Genomic DNA, 19623 nt, shown 5'->3' with positions numbered 1-19623 from the left:
AGCGCTTCTGTCATGGGTTTTAGGGGAAGATGGGCCTCATAGACTGCCGCAGGCCCAGGATTAATAGTGTTTCTCAAAGGGGACATTGATGGCATTTGGAGCTGCACTGTTCTTCCTTGGGCAGGATTGCCCCACACATTACAGGCTATTTCGTGTCCCTGGACCCTGCCCACTAAATGCCAGTAGCACCCACGGGCATTGTTAGTAAGAAAATGCCTGACACGTTTTCCAACAGCATTTTGGGGCAGTGCAAAGTCTGATACAGAGATCCACCATGGACGCCTGCAGGAGGCATCTTCATTTTTGACAGTCAAGGCCAGCCCTACCCCAAGCTGTGTCAAGTATGAAGAGCACCCCCTCTGCCCCGGATGCTAGGGCTGACCTGCTGAACAGATGGCCTTGACCGGGTTGGGTCACACTGCTGGGACCTGGTTTCCTCCTTTTATAAAATGAGGGGGTCCCTCTAGCTTGAATATGTTCTCACTTCTCCCCTGCGTCAGGTTGTCAACATGGCTCAGTGTTCTCTTCCCTGCTCATCAGTCATTTATAGCTTAGCATGAATGTGAGTCACCCTCCTTCTCCTCCCAAGGGCATTGCTGTTTTAAGCCTTCTCTCTCCTTGTGGAATAAAGAGCTTTGTCCCAGTGAAGGAGCTGCAGGTGTTAGGCGGTAGGTGGGAGAGGTTTTCAAAGCCAGAGGGTTACTTTCCCCGGACCTGAAATCCCTTTACTCAGTGGTTGTGCTCAACTGGACTCCTCCACCCAGCAATCCGTGAGGCCCCCACAGAGAATACACGTGTCTGGGGTGGGAGAGGTAGCGACTAGGGGTGAAGCCGAACTCCTTCTCTGTGGGAGTCCCAGACCAGTGATTCCCAGGCCTGACCACACATTAGAATCACCTGTGGGTCTTTTAAGCCATCCAAAGCCCCGGTCACACTCCAGACCAATTAAATTACAGTATGTTGGGGGAGACCAGGCATGGGTGGGTTTTGAAGCTCGTGGGGTGATTCCAATGTGCACACGAGTTCAGACATCACCAGTCTAGACCCAAAAGCCACCCCTGCCTCCCCAACTCTTGTTCTGTCTCTCCTCTGCCAAGCCACAAATGAATCCGTGCCCCTGCCAGAGAAATCTTTGCTAGATGGCTTCTCTCTTCCCGACAGGCCGGCTCCTGAAGCAGATTCTAGCTGAAGGTTGCATTTGACCCCCGGGGCTTACCAGGTCTCTCCGTGTGTGTGAGGAAGGAGCTTTTGAAGGAGAATAACATCTAGGAGGGAGAAGAGTGCTCCTGGGGCCAGGCTTAGGGGTGAACAAGTTAAAGGGCCAGGTGATGACTTCCAGGCTCTTATCTGGGGCCACCAGTGCGCATGTGAGTGCCTATCATGATAAAGGACTATCTCACCCATACTCAAGTCATTAAAAAAAGGCCAAAACACAAAACCCAAAAGGGCCAAATCAAAGTGCACCTGATGCTTTGAACTTGTAATGCACTGACTTTCCAACCCTCTCCCCCTCAAAGCTTGTTTACAGACAGGTTTTGAACTCCCAAGTCCCCTTCTATTTGCAGATTAACAGTGCCTTGCCTTTCCATTCACTACTCTATCAAGAGCCACAAGGTCAGGAATGGCTCCGGTCATTCGTAGGGGCCTAAAGAATAAACACCTCCTGTTGCAGGCCTCACTGAGGCGGCCCCTCCTGGCTCTGCTCCCCGTCCTTCCCCCCGATCTCTGTGAACGCCTGTGATGCTGTCATTCCGATTCAGCTGGTTTCAATCAAGTTGAAGCTGGTGGGTGGCTTTGCAAGTTGGCTAGACTTATTTTAATTTGAAACCAACAAATGGTAAAAAGAAAGTTAATCATTTAGTGAAGGTAACCTGTTCTATTTTTCCACTGCTCCTCCCGCACAGAGAGCTCTCCCTCCCACCTGTCCTTTATAGTACCTGGGTGCCCACCATTATTCTCTTTGCAGTAAAGCCTTGACAGCTCCTGTGAAATTGTAACTATGTTTTTATGCAGGGGAACAGCAAGCCATTATCCTCCAATAGTGTCTTAACACGTGTTATTCAGATGAGTCAGCATTCTGTGATGGAGGTACCTAACTGGTCTCAGTGTCAGGAGACCTGGGTTCAAGTCCCAGGTGTGTGATCTTGGGCCACCTCATCTGTTGGGAGATTAGGTTAACAATAGTATCTAAAATTTATTGAACATGTGCCATATAGCAGGGGCCAGACTAAGTCTTTTAGAGGCATTGATTAATTTAATCTTTACAACCATATAATGAGGTGTAGGTATTAATATTATCCCCACTTTAGAGCTTTAGAGGTGAGGAAACTGGCTCTCAGTATATTTCCCTTTCCCAAGGTTCCACAACTGGTGAGTGACAGAGCTAAGACTATCTAACCCTAAATCCCATGCTAAGGGGCCTTCCGCTGCAAGTTTAGCATGTTAGACCAGGAGCGGTGGCTCACACCTGTAATCCCAGCAATTTGGGAGGCCGAGGAGGATGGATCACTTGAGGTCAGGAGTTTAAGACCCGCCTGGCCAACATGGCAAAACCCCATCTCTATTAAAAATACAAAAATTAGCTGGGTGTCAATGGCACACCCCTGTAACCCCAGCTACTCAGGAGGCTGAGACAGGAGAATCACTTGAACCTAAGAGGCAGAGGTTGCAGTGAACTGAGGTCGCACCACTGCACTCCAGCCTGGGTGACAGAACAAGACTCTGTCTCAAAAAAAAACGAGTTGTTTAGCGTGTTAGACACAGATTCCCTTAAACATGGCAGGAGATTTTAATTGATGCCAGTTCATATGAAGCCAGGGTTCTCATGTCTCATAGGAGAGAGGAGAGGTAGGCATAGGACTTTGAGATATTATATAACCTGCCTGAGACTGTACAGTTAGTAAATGGTAGAAGCAAGATTTGGGCTGAGACCTGCCTAGTGTAAGGTCAGCACTCATAATGGCTACCCTAGCCTGCCCAGTAGACGACCATTTATATGTGTGCACCTTGTAGCATTTAATACATAGTATGGACTCAGTAAACATAATTATTTATATATAATCTGTATTACTTACTGAATCTGTTATCCATAGGATCCTTTAGAAGTACAGCATGAGAAATGTCCACAAGCTGGGTGCCTTGAGGGTGGGGGAGAACCAGGAGCACCAAAATGTAGGTAGTTGAGATGAACTTGAACTTGACCTGCTTCACAGTTTTGCTAAAGGGTCTGGGTCTTTGGCTCCCATCATCCCCAGTGGATCAGGGCTCTGGTCCTTCAGAACTGAATATGCCAGAAGAAATCAGACATAAAGTAGAAAAACTGCCCCCTTCCTCCAGGACTCTGCAGTGGAGTGGGAGCCCCAGAATGCATGTGTGAAGGACGGTCCATGTGAGCCTGTGGAGAACAGTCAGGCTCATTGGTGAGGTTGGTGTTTTCAGAGGCCCATGTGCAGGATCCACACATGGGCTGTTAGCTTTACAGGCTCACCACCATTGTCAGCCAGCTCCAGCCTAACTCCATGCCATCAATCACAGGCGGAAGCAAGGGAGGGCAACTTGGTACAACCTGCCCTGCTCCTGGAAGACAAATAAAAATTTACATCTTACAGATGGCAGTTTCTCAGCTTCATCTTATACCACAGCGGGTGTGTGTCTCCATGGTGAAGCAGGGTATGGTACGGAGCCACCTCATTTGTGTCTGCAGAGCTTCCAGGCCACTAGCCCTTTGGGATGGACAAAGCTAAATATGGATCTGCTGGAAAAAAGTAATCTGGTATTAATATCATCAGTCCTCTTCTCCTTTTAAAGGGGTCCTCATTTTGGCAAACATCTGAGCCTGGACTAGACAAATGGTCTCTCATTCCACCATTTGTTCATCCAGCAAACATGGACTGAGGGTCATCTAAGTTTCAGGCCTTGTAGTGTGCTTGCTATAGTAATAAGTAAATATTGAAATAATATTTCAATTTATAGAAAACTTTTTATGAAACACATCTTTTCATTGCTCCTCATGGTAGCCTCTTGACAATCCCACTTCTCAATCAGAAAACTGAGGCCCAAGGAGTCTACATACCGTACCCACAACCCCTAGCTAATACGTGGCAGATTCTTCCACACATTATCTCGTTTCACCTTTAAAATAGTCCTGTGAGGTAAATATTGTCTCCTGCTTATAGATAAGGTCATGAGGTTTTGTGATGTTGTACAATTTGCATAAAACAACACAGTCAATTCATGACAGAACCCAGCTTCTAATTCCATAGCTAAGTTCTTTTCCCCAAAAAAGATACATACCCATATTCTTGGAATGTTAGAGTCCAGTTGAATAACAAGATGCAAATACATTAATGTTTTTTAAAGAAAATGGACCTGCTTTTCCTTTTCCTGAGACTCAGAATCCTCTGGCTTCCCTCTTAAAGCACCACTCATCCTTCCTGCCTTCCCCTTTGGTTAAAATGTTCCACGTCTAATAGAGCTGATCTGGTGCACCAGACTTCACAGATAGGTGTCACCACTGAGCCACCTGAAAATTACTTAACTCTAGGGTTTCAGACATCAGCAAATAAATTTATTTCTAGCAGTATATAAATTAAGCATCCACTTACCATGTTTACTTAGAATTGAGTTTTCTGTAGGGTCTCAAATGTGTTCATAAGTGCTAAAGGACAATGAATAAAAAGAGCAATAAAACTTGTTAAAAGATTTTAAATAACATGCCTGAGAATGCACAGCTAGTAAGTGGTAGAAGGCTGCTTTCAACAAAGACTTCTAAATGGAGGCAAATTTGGAACTGGGCTTTGAATGAAGTACAGCTATTTCCCATATTCAGCTTAATCATCCCAGATGCCATGTCCATAGACAGTAAACTATTTAGCTGAAATGAAGACACTCTTGAAACCTGGGAGATTTTTGTATCTCTGCTCAAAGCTAAAGTTTGGACTTTAACTGGACTATCGTGTATTAAGTACCTACTATGTATGCCTGGTACTACATGAAGCACTTTTACATGCATTACCTTCCTAAATTCTCACAATTTTTCTACACAGTAGTTATTATTGTACTCATTTTGCACCTGTGGAAACTGAGACCCAGAGAGGTTTAGTAACTTGCCCAAGGTTACACAGCTAATAAGTGATGAAATGGAATTGGAATTGGAATTCATCTGTCTGACTCCAAGTCCACTCTTTCTAGCATTTCACGCAGACTCTTCATCCTGTGTGTTTGATCTCCACTTGTCCCTGTGGGGTGGTCATCCCATGCTGCCTGTTCAGGCCTAAAATGGGTTTATAGGAGCAAGGATGTTTTCTCTGCGACATGCAGGAGGAAAGGACGTCCACGGGAGAAGGTGCAGCAAAGTAGGGGGCCCCAGTCCAAACGGGTGGCAAACAGACAAGCCTGTCTGAGCAATGACTTGGAAATCTCCCCTCTGGAGTTAATTTCAGTCACAGTGTCCTTCCTATTAAGTGGAGCAGTTGGTTGGCTGTAGGTGTCAGAATGGCCTTATAAAACTGGAATCCAATCTAATCTCAGGGGAGGGGTGGAGGAGAAAGAAAGAAAGGAGAGGGGAGGAGGGGGAGAAAGAGAGAGCTGGCAGTGTTTACAGGTACTGGTGGGGTAAAGAGAACAATTTGTTAGCTCTCCACTGTTGGTGGCTGATGAAATTCAGACCTGGTTCTGTTTTGTATGGGGAAGCTGGATCGTGGCCGGCTGGAGGTGCTTCCTCATCTACTTTAAGAGGTTTAGCCAGGGCTTTATCTGCCATTCTGGAAAAGGTGGCACTGTTTAGGAATCGTTCACATGTGGGACCTCAAAGTCACTGGGCTGTAATCTACCAGGCTGCTTTTACTCAGCAATGTTTATTGTCTCCAGTGTACCAAGCATCGTGCTAAAGATGTTTCACCAAATTTACTCTTTTTTCTCACCAATTTATGGGATTGAAATTATTATTCCCACTTAAGCTCAATAAAGCTTCCTGGGGTCTCAAAGCTAATACATAGAAGAGTCAGAATTTGAATTTAGGTATTTTGCTCCCAAGTCCACATGATTTCCCTGCATCGTGCCTCTTAGTGACCTGCCATAAGAATTTGCTGTGGAAAGGGGCCATAAACAAGGTGCCCTGTGACCTGCTATAAATGTGTGAAGGCATAGAATGATGTATCTATAATCTACTACTCCACCAACTAAAAAAGATAAGATGAAACAAGAAAAACCTCACTTTCCCAAAATGTAACCATTTTTTTTTTTCAAATCTTCATTTATACCCCTTTAAGTGTACCAACACGAACATTTTGGAATCAAAATATGTTATCCATAATTCACTTTTAAGTTCTTTAGCTGAAAAGGGAACTACAGATTTGCAAAGAGTACAAAAAGAGATTAAACATATTTTCCATTTTCCTCCACATCTTAATATTTCTGAACTATTTCTCCACTCTGTGGTCTATAGGGTTACCAAGTGTAGACTCTCCAGCCTGGGAGGATCTTGTTCACCAGCACCTTTCCAGGGATGTGGGCCCTGAGGGCAAACCTCCTGAGGCCAGGCCCTCCTGACCCAGGGGCAGTCCCTGAAGAAGGCTGGTCTTGGGTGCCCATCGGGTGCCCCAGGCCAATAGCCACGCCTCTGCTGCACCGTGACGGCATCGAGGCCTGGCCTTGATGTAGCAGCAAGGCTGTTTCCTAGCGACCAGGTTGGATAGAGAAAGCCTGAGACCAGCCACCAGGGGCTGGAGTAGAGTCACTGAGCACTGGGCCGACTTGGCAGTCCTTGCAGGAAGCATATGGGACTGAACAGATGGGCTGGGCACAGGCGCCCCGAGCTAGAACCATAAAGGCAAAAGTGGAGCTGGGGAGGGAACAGAGAGAAAGGCAAGGAAGCCAGGTCAGGAATCGGCTCACTGAGCTGGGCTGGGGCTGGGTGCGTTGGGGAAGGCTTGATCCTAGGATCGTGCAGACAAAGGAGCTCGCCTTCTGCAGTATTCAGCAGTCCTGTCTGGAAGGTCCCTGTCTCCTGAGGACACCCCCAGTGAGCGGTAGTGGCACTTAAGGCTGTCCTAGGGGGCACTGAGTGACAAGCATGCAAGTGATGATCTTAGGCCGCTTAACACAGCCTCCATAGCAAGAGATCCCATTCCTCAACCCTGTGCTCTCCTTGGCCCACTGAAATGCCTCCCTCTCTCCCTGCTCCTTGTTTCCCCAGCTCAAATAGAAGCATCTATTTTCCTGCAAAGACTGATTTTTTTAAAAACCAAACCTAAGGGAACTGTAAAGAGATGATGAAAGTCACATGGACACTTTAGGGACATTTTGTTGTAGGGCTAGAATTTTTTTGCAGCGCTATTCAGATGGATGGGTTTCTGAAGCTGGCTTGGAATGGTAGAAAAGGTTATAGGAAGTGGGCATTGTCAGCTGCGGAAGAGAAGACTCAGGGTGGCTGGGGAGACTCTGAGTCATAGGCAGGTGTTGAAAACTGAAGAGCTGTTATGTGAAAGAAGGAATTCACTTATTCTCCAAAGGGTAGAACCAGCAGGTGGAAGTTCCAGGGAGTTCAATTTAAGCTCTATTATATGGAAGACTTTTCTTATAATTAAAGCTATCTTAAAATGGAATGGATGCCTTTAGATGGTAGCGAGCTCCCCATCAATGGAGGTGTTCCAGCAAAGACTCAACAACCATCTGGCAGAATGTTGGAGAAGCCATTCAACCACTGAATGAGGTTAGGCCCTTTCCAACCCTGCATGTCTATAACTTTATGAAAGGAGCTGTATTGAATAGCTTAAAAATTTCATTCAAGTAACTCTGAATTTCATGTCCCTAGGCAATTGTCCTTTTTGAATGAGAAATCCTGAAATAGGTATTGTTGAGATCAAAGGTAGCATAGCTGAGAGAGAGAGAGAGAGAGAGAAACGTTATTATAGATCTAGTTTATTATGAGTCTTTGCCAAGTGCTCAGGTGGCGTTGTCCTGCATGGTTACCTGGGCACGGACAGACAGTGTGTCCTTCAACAAGTTGTGGCAGGACCTGGCCCTGCCGACCCCTCCTCCTACCTGGTGGTGGGTGGGGAGAGGAGGCACAGAGTGTAGTGAAGTGTGACATGAGGCATTTCTTTTCTAGCTCCACCATCCTGTGGCCTGGAAACAAAGACTCGTTCTGGGTCACGGTGCTTCAAGGAGTGCTGCAGCGAGTGTGTGTGTGTGTGTGTGTGTGTGCGCGTGTACCCGTGTGTTGTCTTGCGGCAGTGCGTTGTGGGTTGTTGTTCTTTTCCTAAATGGCTTAATGCGCCAATGTTTGTGGAGCATCCTTGGAATCAAAGTGTCTTTGGCGTAATTATTGTTAATTGCGCAGACTATTCTATAAACTCATCCAATTAAGAGAAAGTTATTAACTTTATAAAATATCGCAGGCATCCCACAGTGCCGTGTGTAGATGGAATAACACTTTGAGAGGCCGAGTCAGCGTGAAATATCATGCAAATGAGGAGACTTATTTACCTCTTTTTAAAAATACCACAACATGCACACTGAGGGGGGCTGGGTTTTCTCTCAGTTAGCCAGAAACTCCTGGGCCAGTGGCCGAGCCTGGAGGGCTTCCCAGCCCGGCCCAGCTTCCCTCAGAATGGGCCCAGAAGTGCCTCTAGTTGAGTCATCCCAGGAGCTCAGAAGGTGTCCCCAGTTCCTTAGGACAGTGTGAAACACCAGCTTTCCAACCCCTTACCAGCTGTGTGACTTTTCAGTGTCTACCTAACCTCTCTGGGCCTCCATTTTCTTCTCTGCAAATCAGAATACTGACCTCCTACTGTTGTGAGGATTCAATGAACTGATACACAGAAAACACTGGGAACAGTGTCTGATGTGTAGTGATAGTCAACAAATTTTGGTGAATGATATCTTTATTATTGCAAGACTCTTGACTATAACTCAATGAAAATGTCAGTATTTCCCCTGAAGTTTCCTCTTATCTGTTACAAGTCTGTAAGAAATTAGAACGTTCCATAACACAAGTCATGACAATATTACTATTTTAAAATCAATCATGGTTGGGCCATAATTTCCTAAGAAAACATTTTTAATGTTTACTTTAATAAATGTTTTAATATACATGTCAAAGGACACAGATCATTTAGAGCTTATTGACTTTTCATAAAGTAAACATATCAGTATAATTGTCACTTAGCTCAAGAAATAGAATATCACCAGTACCCCAGGAGTCCCCTTGTGTTCCCCTTCCAGTCACTAACTCCCTCCTCCCCAACCAAAAAAAGCACAAAATCTAATTATGCAAAGTATACTTTTTTGGGAGTCTGGCTTCTTTTGCTCAACCTTATGTTCGTGAGATTCATTCATGGGAGATTCATTCATTCAAAACTGGAACGAACTCAAGTGTCCACCAGCAAAAGAACATACTATGCTTCACATTCATGTGATGAAATACTATACAACAATGGAAAGGAACAATCTGTATACATCAGCAGCAGTACAGTTTTCCCACTGAGAGCTTGAGGACTGTTTGTCAGGGCTTAGACCAGAGATTACCATAATTCTTGAACCACAAACTATGGCCACCTCCTAATCCCCTGTGTCCAGCTCTAGCAGTGGGATCATCTTCTCCAGCTCTGACTCTCATAAGTGGTCCACAGCCCAATCCGATAAGACAATAAGAAGTGCATTTGAGTGGAAACCTTGGGAGGTAGCGAGAACCCCATCATTGGAAGCATCACTAGTAGACACTGGAATCCTGCCTACAAAGAAGACTCAGGCATCAAATGACCAATTGGACTGATGATGACCCCAAGATCTTTTCCTTCTTTGTGACTCTGTCAATTATAGGATTACTGTGTTTGATACCCTGAGTGGCTGCAGCCACAAAGCTTGGCAGTGGGACAATTTCAGAGCTGCCTACTTTAGAAGAACAATGTTGATTGTGAGCTGGCTGCCGATCCCAGCTCTGTCCAAGCAAGTACAAGATTTCTAGCAAGAAGACTCATGTCCCTGTTCTGCTGGGGCTCCCTGCACTACTCCCATCCCTGGTCACAGAAGTGACACTCACCAAGTGAACACTCTCCAAAGACCCAAAGCTCACTGATGGGAACCCTAGCCAACAACTACTTGCTAACCTGGCCCAGTCACATGTGAGAATTTCCTTCCCAGGGTAGCGGTGATTTTTTTTTTTTGGGGGGGGGGGGCCTACCCAAAGCATCTGCTTGGGCTAAATTAGTTCCACTCTCCAGATGCACTTCCTTCTACAACCTGATACAACCGGCCATGTTGTTTCACTGGGAATCAGGAACAACTGGTGACCACCAACACCTGAGGGGTGAGAGACCTGCCCGTACCTCTCTCTAAAACTGCCCCTGTAGACCGACAGGCTAAGGTCATTGGGACTCCCTCCCTGTACTTGCTCCCTATAGTCACGTCTGCTTGCATGAAATCTTCCCCAACTTGAAGAAAATAAACTGGCTCTGGTCAGAAGTTCATGCAGTGAGGGTCACAAGTTGGATTTGCAGCCAAAAGCTAGTTCCTCTGGCAGGCCCAGCATCCAGGACCTCAGGAGGTGATAGAGGCTCAGGAGTGTGAAAGAAGACAGCTCAGGCCAACCGCTCTTCCCCAGGTAGGAGGGCACACAAGGAGTGTTTTCTTTTATTTTCAACATTATCGTCACCTTCATTTTCTCATTTCACCATCACAGCAGCCAGTGAGTAGGGTACTATTATCTTCATTCTCCAGATGGGAAAACTGAGCCACCAGGGACTCAAGTGGCCCTCCCAGGGTCAACAACTCTTCAATTCCAAGTCTATTGTTTTTAGAAGGACATGTGGTTCAGAATCAGCCTGAGATGGACTATTCCGCTGTTAAGATTCTTTACCAGCTTTTATTCCGTGCAAAATTATCTGGTGCCAAACTGTGCCCTCTGATTACCTATTGGCATCAGAGGTCCCTGCCCTGCCCTGGGCTTGTCTCTAGCCTAACTCAGCCTCAGGTCGGGCTGCCTGCAGGGGCAGTGCTGGCCACACTGTGAGGGGACAGATGCTGGATCTTGCATAGTGACCATGACTTCTCCTCCCTCCATTCAATAAATGAGCTACATTGTTGCAGGTCAACTTCCCTAAATGTCAAGACCCTGCTCCAGGCTTCCCACTGAAGCAAGGAAGTCAGATTGGGTTGGGCACTGTGAGGACTGGACCATTCCAAAGCAACTGCTGATTGGCCACATGACCTTGGGCAAGCCATTTAACCACTTTGAGCCTTGGTTTCTTAAGTCCCACAGGGGACCATGGCGGATAATGATCCTTGCCATATCTTCTTTGTAAGGTTGTTTTAAAGAATCAACAACAGGGGATTCAAGGAGGAAGAACACGAGCAGGTGGAGGAAGAGAAAAGAGAATCAACAGAGACAACTGAAAGCTTCTTGATTAGATAATGTGGCTTTATGTTAGAATCACCACCTGGGAGCTTTTAAAAATCCAAATGGCCACACCGCACCGCAGTACAGTGAAATCAGAATCCAGGCAGTCAGAGGGTTCCACTGGGCAGCCAAGCTAAGAACCAGTGGTGTACAGCACTCTACCAACATAGGGCTGTTGCACGATTGTCATTTCATCTACTGATTCACTCCTGAGGACACTGGGCTGGTGGACACTGGGGATGGAGATGTGAGCAGACGCAAAGCCCGTGTTCTCAAGGAGCTTAGTTGATGGGGAAGACAGGCGTGAATGCAGAACTGTAAACTGAGAGCCTGCTCTGAAGGAAAGAAATGCAGGGAGAGAGAGAAGGGAGGTGCATATGTATCTGTCTCCAGGACAGCTTAGTGGCTTTTCTTCCCTGTAGCCTCTTCCCTCCCACCTTTCCAGGAAAGGAAAAGTAACTATAAATATTTAAAAGTAGCCCCTCCTTCACCCAGAGAGCCCCTAAACTTCCCCACACCCCTGCCCCACCCCAGCAGCCAGATCAGGATACAGCTGCTAGGTTTCAGTGGCCCTCCTTCCAGATCCCCACATTTAGGCAAGGGGAGGGGTGGCCGGGAGGCTGCTTGCAGCCTAGACCTCTGAGCTCTGTAGGGGTCAGCTCCCACACCCCCAACCCTGCATACCCTCCCCTGGCTCTGGCAGGAGGTAGCTGGGAAGAGCAGCCTCAGTCTCCAACCCCCTGGGGCCAGTTATATTTGGATGTTAAAAGTAATGACACATCTCCTCAAAGTCCTGCCTCCCGCCTGCCTAACGTGGTAAAGTCTCCTGGCAGGGAGGGGGCTGGCTTATATTTAGGTCTGGCATTCCCTGGTAGGCATCCTGTTCTGAAATGGAAATTCTTTTAATAGCTAGCCAGCCCCGAGTATTTAATGAGCTGGTGGTGACTTTTTGATTTCTTGTTCTTGGTAGAGGACTGTGAGCAGCTTCAGCTAATTAGGGGTCTCCTCTCACAAAGTGTACTGTTTTTTGAGCATGGGGAAGAGGAGAATGCACCCTATCATTCCTCAAGGCCCCCCTTCACCTTTCCCCTTTAAGCTTCTGCCTTACCTTTCTTGTCAGAATTCACCTCTTCCAGGGAGTCTTCCCAGATTTATCCAACCTGCTTCCTACTGTGTCTTTACTATTTCTCCAAAAGCACCCTTGTGTCTTTTTCTGGGGTGCCTGGTGTGTCCCCAGCAACATCAGCAGTCCTGCAAGAACACTTGTCTCCTGTTTGGAGTCACAGAACGCTAGGTCTGAGTTGACCATGGTGGGGGACAGGAGTCAAGGATCCCTTTAAGAATCTGATGTTAAGGAGGTGGGGTGAGGGGAGCATGGACCCTCCACCCAGGAAAAAATATACATACACACAAAATTGGAAGACAATTTCAGAGGCACACGGACCCTCAGAAGTCCATCCATGGACCCTAGGTTATCCAGTCTAACCCCCGTGGCTTTCAGGTGCAGTATCAGTGGCCCAGTCAGGGATGGAAAGTGACTTGCCCAAGGTCACAAAACCAGTGAGTGGCAGAACTGGAACTCAAACCCTGGCCTGCTCTCTGACTCCCTCAACCCACCCAGGTGTCTTCCATCAGCACCATCTCTTCATAGGCTCCTCAGCCACCATCTGGGCCACCAAGCCACAGGGTCCAGGGCAGGGTGCTCTGCACCTAAAGGATGCTCACCCCTTGACGATGACCATCCCACAAGGACAGATAGGCTGGTTTGGCCCTGGGCACACCAGGCTTCTGCAGATGCAAGGGTGTGGAAGGAAAGGGGCAGGGCTCACTGGCTGGGGAGGGCTGCTCAGCGTGGCGCTGGCAGTGGGATGCAGGGATATCACCGGCCCACTTGCTCCTGAGCACTTCCGTATAACCAGTATTGATCTCTTTATTGCCTCCTGGAAGGGCAGCTTCATTTGTCAAGCAAAACTACCTTTGTATCTGCAACACAGGAATTGATCCACAGCAGGGACTAGTGGTGTGTTAGGGGTGGGGGTAGGGGGAGGCAGGAGAAGGAAGCAGGCTGGGGAATAGATTGATAGCATGATGCTGATGTGGAAAATGAAAATGGAAACCTTCCAGACTGATGGGAAACATCTGACTTGTCTGATGACATTGCCTGGGTCCTGGGATGGGAATAATGCAGTCTGAAGGTTGGCAGGCTACAGGGAGGCAGTGGGGAGGAAAGAGGCTCTCTCAGCTTTGCCTGCCCAGTGGAGCTCTTTCTGGAAAGCATCTCTAAAAGTCTAAGAAGCCAAGTGGACCTTTTTAACTTGAGCATCATTTGGTTTGATTTTATTCAGAGTTTATTGAACGCTTACTGTATACAGAGCACTGTTCTCAGGGCTGAGGGGCATACAGAGATGAACAATGTTGGCTTCCTGCTCTCCAACACATCACATCCCGTGTGTGTGTGCGTGTGTGCGTGTGTGTGTGTGTGCGCGCGTGTGTGTGTCCGTGTGTGTGTGTGTGTGTGTCTGTGTCTGTGTATGTGTGTATGTTGCGGGGATGGCAGGACAGAAAAATCCATAGATAACTCTGATATTCAGCCAAGGAAAGGACTCTCTGGAGATACAGCCTATGGGACAGTGAACAAGGTTAAATTCGACTTGGAGAGCTGGATAGTTTCTTAGAAAAGATACAATGTATCTTAAAGGAAGACTAGGACTTCATCAGGCAAGGTAAGGAGGCAAAGGGCACTGAAGGTAAGGGAATGACTTAAAAGGCCTAGAGGAATTTCTCCAGTAGTGTAAAGTGATTTGACAACCACTGGATGTGCAGAGAGAAGAGAAAGGAGTTTAAGAGAAGAGTTGGGTTTCCTGCTAAGGTACTAGAAGGGCACTGATAGCATTCACCCAGATAATGAGCACAGGGCAAGAAGTTTGGAGGAGGAAAAGGGTGAGCTGGTTTTACTTTTGTTCAGTCATTCAGTAAAAATGTTGAGTGCCTTCTGTAGGCCAGATACTGCGACTTGCTCTTGGGAAGACCATAGTGATCAGAAACAGACACGGTTCTCATGTCTCATGCAGAACTCATGAGCATCATGGAGCTTAAGAGTCCAGTGGAGAGACAGATATTTATCAGATGACCCCACAAGCCACTGTAAAGATGCTCCTCTGGCAAGAATCATACTCACCATACTCCAAGACCTTGGTCAAGGGGCTGAGAGTAGCCTGGGAGTTCAGACATGGCTTTCCTTCCCCACAGTAGCTGCGCATGGGCTGGGATCTGCAGGATAAGCGGGAGAGAAGGGGGAGAAGAACATCCTGAGTAAGGGAATGGCCCATGCAAAGCCCGAGGCCAGCAAGTGAGGAGGGCGGAGAGAATGAGCTCCCTGAGGAGGCTGACAGGAGGTAGGCTGGGCCAGAACACACAGAGCTTTGTTGGCCATGCAGGGAGTTCTGTCTTTTCTAATTGTGCTGGCCGCAGTGTGGGAAGAAGCACCCTCCTGTGCTGCTGGTGGGGGTGTAAACAGGTCCATCCTTAGCAGAGGGAAAATTGGCAGGATATAGAAACGCTGGGAATGCACATACCCTTTGATTCAGCAATGCTACTTCTAGGAATTTACCCTACAGCGATGGAAGGGACCTCTTCATACATGTGTGAAGAAGCCTACATACACATTTGGGGGGGGTTTGGTTTGGGGATTTTGGCAGTGTTACTTGTAACAGCTGAAACCTAGAAGCAACTTAAATGCTCAGGAGTAGTTAAATAAATGAATATGACTGTGTGTAATTGAATACAGGGTAACCATTATAAAGGATAGGGTGGCTTTATGTGAACAAATGACAAATAACCTCCAAGATATTTTAAGTGGAAAAAGACAAGCAGAAAAGAGGGGATAAAAGTGCACGTGTCTGGCTATGGGAGGTCCATGCTGAAGATCCCACACCTCCATTACCTCTTCCTCCCCACCGTCTGTTCTCACAGCTCCATGAGCCCTTGCTACATTTGGTGGCAAGGGGAGGTTGCTCCTGGAGACTAACTAGGTTCCATTTGTAAAGAGATATCCTTGTCAAGGTCTCTGTTTGACTTAGCAACTCATTTGTCAGAAGACCAGGTAAGAGTCTGCACCCTTCCACCTGTTCATAGGACTGGAAGTGTGAGTGTCATGTGGAGTTGCAATGGGGCAGTGAGGGTAGTTTTGGAAGAATATGTGACCAGAAAATATAGTTGTAGCAGCAAAAGGGGGCGGGAGGAACTGGTCTCTGGAATTTCCCATGGACTCAACAGGAAAAGAGCAGAGCAGTCAAGAGTGTCTTGTTGGCATTAAGAATGTGCATAAACAATCTATTGGAAGCAGTCACAATTTCTCTCCCTTTGGTTGGGAACAGCTTGAAAGTCCAGATGCAGAGAGTACTGGTGCCTCCTCGAGGGGGCAGGTTGCTTTTTTGGGTTTGTTTGAGGGGAGGTGGGAATGGAAAGGTTGTCAGTTAAAGAGTGATCACTGGGATAGCCTCATCAGTCCTTGTGAAACATCCATGTAGGTTCTGAGGAGCACAGGGGCAAAGCCAGTTCTGCAGACCCTCTCAGTTTCGACCGTCATGGCCGTGGGAGAAGGCCAGAGTGCAAAGCCAGTCTTCCAGACTGTTCCACACTCCATTCACCACTTTATGCTATCAAACAAACACTGCATTTAAAGCTAAAAGGCAAAATACAAACCAAGAAAAAAATCATTTCAAACAAATATGACAGTGGATAAAAATAAAAATCCTTAAAATACAATGCTCTTCTAGATCATTAGGAAAATACTAACACCCCAAAACAAAAATGGGCAAGGAACATGACAGAGAATTCGCAGAACAAATAAAAAGAGTTGATAAGAACATGGAGAAAAAAACGTCAGCATGGTTGGGCATGGTGGCTCATGCCTGTAATCCCAGCACTTCGGGAGGCCGAGGCAAGAGGATTGTTTGACCCAGGAGCTCGAGACTAGCCTGGGCAACACAGGGAAACCTGGTCTCTACAGTTTTTTTTTTTTTTAAATTAGCCAGGTCTGGTGGTGCATGCCTCTGGTCCCAACTACTTTGAAGGCTGAGAGGGGAGAATTGCATGAGCCCAGGAGGTCAAGTCTGCAGTGAGCTGTGATCGCACCTCTGCACTCCAGCCTGGGTGACGAAGCAAGACCCTGTCTCAAAAAAAAAAAAAAAAAAAAAGAGAAAAGAAAATCAACATCTCTGGTAATCAAAAATGCAAATTAAAGCAGGCTGCTATTTTTGCTCTTTCAATTTGGCACTTTTTTGTTTGTTTGTTTTTGAGATAGGGTCTGGCTCTGTTGCCCAGGCTGGAGTGCAGTGGCACGATCTCGGCTCACTGCAACATCTGTCTCCCGGGTTCAAGGGATTGTCCTGCCTTAGCCTCCTGAGTAGCTGGGATTACAGGTGCCCATCACCACGCCCGGCCAATTTTTTATTATTTTTTTTTTTTTGTAGAGATGGGGTTTCATCGTGTTGGCCAGGCTGGTGTCGAACTCCTGACCTCAAGTGATCCACCCGCCTCAGCCTCCCAAGTGCTGGGATTATAAGCGTAAGCCACCACGCTCAGCCAATTTGGCAGATATTTTAAAATGCATAATGCTCAATGTCAGCAAAGGTGAGAAGGACACTTCAGTACACTGCTGGTGATAGTAAAGAGTGTACCTATTTATGTAAAAATAGTACCTATTTATGGTGATGTCTGTCAACAGAGTCTTAAGAACATTATTTCCTGTAGACCTGATAACTTTATTTCTATGAAGGTATCCTAAGAAAATAATCAGAAATACAGATGAAGACTTATGCTACTGAAAAAATCAGACATAGTCAAAATACTCAACAATGGGGAATTATTTAAATACATTTCAGTACATCCACACAATGGACTAGCTCGTGGGCATCCTATGTGCTGGTTTATGAAGAATGCTCAAAGATGTTAAAATGCTCTCATATAATGTTAAGTGAAGTTAGCAGGAAATATAACCATGTACGAGATAGTCTCAACCATATTAGATATGTGTGTGTTTATATATACACATATAAAAAGAGAAAATGGTATTAAGACACCAAAATGTTAATAGAGAGGGTTGGATTGTGGGTTTCAATTCTTTCTTTTATAATTTTCAATATGTTTCCATTTTTTAATAAGTATGCTTCATTTTTATCATCAGAAAAAATTATTCAATAAAAGTTACATCTATTTGCAAGGCTGTGTTCACCATATCAGATCATTAAGTACTGGCACCATCCTTCCATTGTGCGATTGTTCTATTCTGCAATTGTATTGCTGTTACACTTTACATTTGTTCGTCTCTGTACCCCCGCTAGATTTCCCCACTAAGTGCTATCATCCTGCTGTCTCCACAGTGCTTGGCCCAGTGTCCTTACACAGTGGGTCTCAAGACACATGTCATGGGTCAGAATTTACCCACTACAATGTAGATGAAACGTCTTTTAGCCCTCATTCCCTCTGGTGCAAGTGGAGAGAGGAGGTCTCAAGCTCATCATGTAAAGAAAGACAGTTTAAACTGTCTTCCAGTTTAAACACTCTAGTGGCATTTCATGCATACGTGCTCTTGTGAGGTTCACGTTCTTTATTAAGATTCTTTTCCCTATTGACAAGGACCCTTGATTCTCCCTAACCAAAATGGCTACTGAGTGCAGGGAAACTCATCCATCCCCATGGCATTGAGAACAGGCCCCTCTGGTTCCTATGCTGCCCTCCTGCTGTGGGGTCCTCCCTCACCGTCTGTACTAAGGTCTGGTGTGACTCAAAGTCTCAGCACAGATAAGATGTGGGGGTTGCTCCCTGGGAGCCAGGCCCTTCCACCTGCTGCTTAGGCACCTGCCTCAGCCTTCACTGGGGAGCTATGGATCTGCCTGCGACTGGCAACTCGTCTCTCCATGCCTCCACTTCCCTGCCTGCACCTCTGTAGCCAGTCCCTTCACCAAAGCTCTGCTTTTGAACCATCTGAGTTGAATTCTGTCCCCTGCTGGGCCCCTGGCTGATACAGCAGTGCATGGTAGTCTCTGCTGTGGATGGTGGCTCTCTGGTGGGTAGCATCTGTTGGGGGTGTCAGTGGCAGAAACCCAGGCCAGAACACTAGACCTACATGTAGTCCTTTTCTCTGAGACTGGCAAGCGTGACCTCCGCTCTAGGTCAGTGAGCTGCTACCCCATTTGCATCTCTCCTCCCGCTTCCTGTCAGGCATGTCTGGCCCAATCTTCAAGGTAGATAGACTCAGCCACAGAGCATGAAGAGGCCGTGTTGGTGTCAGGAGATAAGGCCACAGGGACTTACCACCGCTGGGGTCGAGGACAGCCACATGCAGGTCCCGGAAGAGAGTCAGTCCCCTGCCCTGCTGCCCTCCCCCAGCTGCTGTGCTCTTTACAAAGGAGGCCTTCTCTGCTGGGCATTTCACTAGTGCCCAGAACACTGTCTGGTCCCAGTAGATGGTGAGGCTCCTGAGGGCGGGGCTGTGATTTTGTCAGTTCCTCATTCTCACCGCTTAGCACTCCGCCTGGCTAAGCATTGGCTGACTCAACCAGTCAACACTCTCCCTTTTGTCTAGTTTCCTACCAAATGTCACCCTCCTTCTGTGGTCTACTGAACAGGCACCATCCACACAGAGCCCTTCCTGAATGAAGAAGGGCTGAAATTCCTGATTAGCGATTTTGAAGAAAACGGACATCAGAATCAGAATCCAAATTTGCCTCCTCAAGATGCAGGGATGGGCTAACTTTTGCAAGATTTGCAGTGCAATAGAGGTAATCGGGATCCTTAAAATCTCCTGTCCAAGAGAGAAGAGGGGGCCTCTGACTTACTGATCATCCATGGAACCAGAGCAGAGTCCGGGTGCAGGGGTGGAAGGATGGATGGAACCCATGTCAAATGAAGAATGCCCTTTTTGAAAAATGGATATATCTAAGAGAAGAGAGAATATTCTGGAGAGTTTTATAACTACCTCAAATACTTGAAGTGGCATTGGGTAAAAAACAGAGCGCCTTTATTTAAGGATGTAACTACAATCAGTGGGTGAAAGTGAAAGAAGTGGGGTTTAACTCATCAATCAAGGTTTTTGTTTGTTTGTTTTGTTTTTTTATTTATTTTTTTTATTATACTTTAAGTTCTAGGGTACATGTGCATAACGTGCAGGTTTGTTACATATGTATACTTGTGCCATATTGGTGTGCTGCACCCATCAACTC

General features: G+C 46.6%; 1 protein-coding gene and 1 long non-coding RNA gene across 2 annotated transcripts in view; one reads left to right on the top strand and one right to left on the bottom strand.

The window, feature by feature from the left end:
- The window catches only part of LOC105476431 (DS cell adhesion molecule like 1), a 365099-nt gene that overhangs the window by 167001 nt on the left and 178475 nt on the right, over window positions 1-19623 (top strand). The gene's annotated exons all lie outside the window — the stretch shown is intronic.
- On the bottom strand, window positions 4300-18952 carry LOC105476430 (uncharacterized). The gene is made up of 3 exons (XR_011611092.1): window positions 18716-18952; window positions 14577-14668; window positions 4300-4657 (listed from the first exon to the last, which is right to left on the bottom strand). It is a non-coding gene; the product is annotated as an uncharacterized lncRNA (long non-coding RNA).

The sequence above is a fragment of the Macaca nemestrina genome, chromosome 12, assembly GCF_043159975.1.
Source record: "Macaca nemestrina isolate mMacNem1 chromosome 12, mMacNem.hap1, whole genome shotgun sequence".
Taxonomy (NCBI): Eukaryota; Metazoa; Chordata; class Mammalia; order Primates; family Cercopithecidae; genus Macaca; species Macaca nemestrina.
The sequence above is the reverse complement of the archived record's forward strand: the minus strand, read 5'-3'. Positions and strand labels throughout refer to the sequence as shown.